This window comes from Sciurus carolinensis, chromosome 13 (genome assembly GCF_902686445.1).
Source record: "Sciurus carolinensis chromosome 13, mSciCar1.2, whole genome shotgun sequence".
NCBI classification, from domain to species: Eukaryota; Metazoa; Chordata; class Mammalia; order Rodentia; family Sciuridae; genus Sciurus; species Sciurus carolinensis.
The window spans coordinates 63,549,998-63,555,250 of NC_062225.1; the positions used below are offsets into that span (position 1 = coordinate 63,549,998).

A 5,253-nucleotide genomic window follows, 5' to 3' on the forward strand; every position below is an offset into this window, starting at 1 on the left:
CTGTTTAGGTTACAGATACGTGGATGGTTCTTAGGAAAGCAGAATAGTTAAGTAGTAATTCTAATAACTCTAGGATAGTTTTTTATTTTTATTTATTTATTTTTTTTTGCGGTGCTGGGGATTGAACCCAGAGCCTTGTGCTTGCAAGGCAAGCACTCTACCAACTGAACTATCTCCCCAGCCCTAGGATAGTTTCTTAAAGTATGGGTTTGCTTCTATTTTTAGTCGGAAATCACCTGGAGTACTTGTTATATAGATGCATATTCTTGTGTTTCATCCACACTATATGAATTTAAATGTTTCTACCAATCCTCTCAGATCACTCTTGCATACTGCAGTGTAAAATGCTGTATTAGTGCAGTGTTTCATAATGGGTAATAGGCTTGTGAATTTTTCCTGCTGTTTTCTATTTTTCTGATTAGGGAAGGTTTCTGCACAGTGAGAACTGAAAATATTGAAATTGTTGTAATCTCTTATTTTCCTGAGAGATAAGTGGGGCCTGTGCTGGGAAGGACAGATACTGACAATAGATCAAAAGTATATTCTTCTGCATTAAAATGAATATTGTTTCCCAGATCACAGATCCATTCATCCTTCCTTCTTTTCTTTCCTTCTTTCCTTCCACCAGGGATTGAACCCAGGAGAGCTCAACCACTCAGCCATATTACCAGCCAGCCCTTTTTATTTTTTATTTTGAGATAGGGTCTCACTGTGTTTCTGAGTCTGACTTTGAACTTGAGATCCTCCTACCTCAGCCTCCCAAGTCACTGGGATTACTTACAGGTGTGTGCCACCATACTCATTCACAAATCCATTCTTTTTTTCTTTTTTTTGGTACCAAGGATTGAACCCGGAGGTGCTCAACCACTGAGCCACATCCTCAACCCTTTTTTATATTTTATTTAGAGGCAGGTTCTCGGTGAATTGCTTAGGACCTCACTAAATTGCTAAGGCTGACTTTGAATTCTTGATCCTCCTGCCTCTGGGAATATAGGTGTGTGCTACCATGCCCAGGACAAATCCATTCTTTTTTTTTTTTTTTTTTTTTTGTGGTGCTGGGGATTGAACCCAGGGCCTTGTGCTTTCGAGGCAAGTACTCTACCAACTGAGCTATATCCCCAGCCCCAAATCCATTCTTAACCTTACATATTCTTACATATTATGCCACTTTCCTTCACAAACTTTGGATTGGTTCTCTTCTTTTAAATACTTTCCTTAAGGAACAAATTAGTTTTAGGCGTAGTTGATCATTGCATTTGTCATTCATTAGGAAAGTGTTTAAAAATGATTTGAAACTTCATGATGTTCTCTTCTTATCTGCTTTTGAATGCAGAGAAAAGAACAGAGGTAAAAACCTCCTATGAAAGTATAGTCTTTAAAATTAAACATAACCATCCTACAAATATATAATCTATATAAAAATTTATTCACTTTCTTAATAAGAAAGCCAATAAAATGCAAACCTACTCAGAGAATGAGAGGAATAGGAGTTCTGTAGTCCACCATGAAGGGTATTTTGAAACAAGTGTACTCAGTAGTCTGAGCCCTTAACAATAACTAGCAAAGTCAAACATCTAGATCAGCAGGTCTCAGACTTGGTTTCAGGATCTCTTTACACTCTTAAAAAACTGAGGACTCTAATTGGTCTAGCAGTATTTATCCTATTAAAAATTAAACTTTTTAAATAAATTAAAAATGACAAGCCTAGTATGTGTTCACTGTAAAAAATTTATATGTGTGTGTGTGTGTGTGTGTGTGTGTATACACACACACACACACATATTTGAGGGATATAACATGGTTTGATATGCTTAGTGATTATTATAGTCAAGCAAATTAGCATGTCCATCTCAGTTATCCTTTTTTTTTTTGTGGTAAGTCTGCTTAAAATCCTCTTAGTAAATTTCTGGTGTCCAATACAGTATTACTATGCTATATATTCTATCTCTAGGCTTATTCATCCTACGTAACTGCAACTTTGTACTTTTTGACTTCCATCTTCCCATTTCCCCACCCCTACCCTTGGTGAGCATCATTCTACTCTATTTCTATTTGATTTTTCTTTCTTGTAGATTCCACATATTAATTAAATCATACAGTATTTTTCTTTCTATTTTACTTAACATAATGTACTTCAGTTTCATCCTTGTCACGAATGGCAGGATCTTCTTTTTTAAGACTGAGTAACATTCCATTGAGTATCAGAATTTTTAAATTTGTCCATTGACAGATATTTTTGTTTTTTAGTGCTGCAGTGGACGTAGGAGTGTACTACGTGGTGGTGATGATTATATTTCCTTCAAGGGATTTTCAAGTCATATGGGAGTTCTATTTTTAATTTCTTTTTTTTTTGTTACCAGGAATTGAACTCAGGGGCACTCAACCACTGAGATGTATCCCCAGTCCTATTTTATATTTTTTATTTAGTGACAGGGTCTTACTGAGTTGCTTAGTGCCTTGCTTTTGCTGAGGCTGTCTTTGAACTTGTGATCCTCCTGCCTCAACCTCCCGAGCTGCTGGGATTATAGTTGTGCACCACCACGCCCGGCCTTAATTTCTTCTTAAATCTCCATACTCTTTTCTGTAGTGGCTGCACCAGTCTACATTCCCTCAACAGTGCACAGGAATTTCCTTTTCTCCCCATTCTTGCCAATGGTCAGTACCTCTCATCTTTTTCTTTGAATGCCATTCTAACAGGTGAGAGGTGATTTCTCATTGTGTAGTTTTGATTTGCATTTTCTCGAGGATTAATGATGTTGAGCACCTTCATATGTCTGTTGACATATGTTGTCTTTGGAGAAATGTCTATGGAGGTTCTTTACCCAATTTTTAATTTTTTACTATTCAGTTGTGTGATTTTCTTATATATTTTGGATATTAAACCCTTTTCAGATTTCAGTGTTTGTGAATATTTTCTCCAGTATGTAAGCGTCCTATTATTACATGTTAACGTTTTTATGATAAATTTCAAATAAATATTTTGATAAAAATGACATTGTTTTACACTTTTGCAAATGAACAAATGATAGACTTATCAGCAAACTGGATTCTCATATCAGCTTCTGCATTCATTTTACAATATATTGGTTTGGTTGAAGTATACGAAGAAAATCTGACCTCACAGCTTATAGTAGGAAAGTGAAGACCTTACAGAATCCCAAAGGTGTCTTAGGGACTCCCAGAGGTCCCTGAATTATACTTTGACAACCACTACCCTATATTAAGAAATATCCTTGGCAGGCAATGTTAAACAAAGCCTTTGTGTGACTTTGAAAGGATATGCTGTCCTCTTATGCTTTATTTCCAAGTTTTGGATAATTTTTCTTGATACTTCAAAACTCCTGTTATGCTTCTGTTCCCAAAGACAGATTGGTTCAGGCAGACCAAGTTCCATTTGTAAACACTAGGGATTGGGACTGTATTGTAAACCCTGTTCTTTAAAATTACCCCGTACTTTTTTTCTTCAGTATAAAGTGTGTGTCAGATCAGAAAATTTAAAAATATAAAAGCAGGTGGTGGGCTGGGAATATAGCTCAGTTGGTAGAGTGCTTGCCTTGCAAAGGTCTGGGGAATGATTGTAGGTATCATTCGAAAGGGATGATCAGGAGGCAAGTGTGATGGGGAATGCCAGGACAGGGTAGAACAGTTAAGACATGATGTCAGCCAGGCAGAAAGGAGGCCAGATCACGTAGGTCCTGTCAGCTGTTGAAAGGAACTTTTGGTAGGAAGAATACTGGGAACGATTAGGGCATTTTGAACAGAAGATAGGAACAGACTTGACTGGATTATTTTCTATATTGCAATGAGAATAGATTTGGGGCAAGAGGGACAGGGTAGTGAAAGTGCAATTAGGAGGTGACTGAAATAATTAAGGTGAGAGAGTGATGACCCGGGGGAAAGAAGGAGATTTGGCATATATTTTAATGAAATAAGAAGTCATGATTTGAGTTCTTCCTAGGTAGGAGATACTTTGCCTGTATTATTTCAAATCTTTACAACAGTGCTTGTAAGTTTTCAAAGATGAGGAAACAGACTGAGAGAGGCAAGACCAATTGCCCCTTGGCTACTAAACTCTTCCAGAGGGCTTTTAAGATTTTTCAGTTTTCGTTTTCTTTTTCCTTTGGTACTGGGGATTGAACTGAGGGGCGCTTGGGCGCTCTACCATTAAACTACCTGCCATTCTTTTTCTTTTCTTTTTTTCTTCCTTCCTTCCTCCTTCCCTCCCTTCCTCCCTTCCTCTTTCCCTCCCTTTTCTTTCTTTCCTTAAATTGCCTAAGCTGGCCTTGAACTTGTGAATCTCCTGCTTTGGCCTCCCCAGTTGCTGGGATTACAGGATGTGCACCCTGGCACCCCAGGCCAGGCTTCTTAGTTCTAGCAACAGAATTCACTCGAGATAATTTAAGTAGGAGGAGAATCACAAAGGCTAGAAACTTGCAGAGTTTTTAGAGAAGCTAGGGAGGCTTCGTGGAATAGCTCTGACGTAGAGGGAACTGTAGCGTGACATGGCCTCTGCTGTGTGGATGGTGAAAACTTTTTAGCCGCCATCACCACTGACCATCGCCATGCTGCCTTGGCTCCCTGGGTCTGAACTGCTTTTTCCAGAAAACTCACTTCCAAAACAACTTCTGCACCTGTAGATCTTGTTGATAGAAACTAACACACCTGTTGGCCTCCTAATTTCAAATTTTCTGTGTATTTTTTTTTTTTAAATTCTGTCTGAGGGAGGCAGGATTTATTCTTGGGGAATTATCAAAGTGAGGGGAGTATTTTGGAAGACTTGCAGTAGGCCCGGTGACACGCTTCACTGCATTTCACCCTCTGGTTGTCCAGCATCAATGTGCATGCTTTTTCCAAAATCTTCAGATTTCTTACCTGTACAACACGAGGGAACTGTCCCTTATACAAAACATGCTGTTCCTTCCTAAAAAGGGGAAATCTCCAAATGCCATTTAGGGTTTGGTTTAATGTTCATCCCCCTAAGCACAATACCATTATTCTGTGAACTGTAAACGAACTACAAAATTAATCAACAACGACGATCTAGAATAATTAGGGAAGACAGCAGGGTAGTAAAAATAATTAACATATGTACTTACGTATATAACACACAAAAGAAGGAGGAAAATGAGGCTGCAGTTGATATTTTCCCATTTTATGTTCCCTTTGTACTCAGAACTTAGACTCTACCTGGCGGAGTGACCAAACTGTTGATTCCTAAGGGATTTGAGTCTCTGGTGTTTCTTTATTCTCCAG

The 5,253-nt window shown here is 38.2% G+C and overlaps 1 non-coding gene across 1 annotated transcript; it reads right to left on the bottom strand.

Moving 5' to 3' along the window:
- Positions 1-1,047: 1,047 nt before the first annotated feature.
- On the bottom strand, positions 1,048-1,121 carry Trnas-cga (transfer RNA serine (anticodon CGA)). Its single transcript has one exon. It is a non-coding gene; the product is annotated as a tRNA-Ser (tRNA).
- Between the last annotated feature and the right edge of the window lie 4,132 nt (positions 1,122-5,253).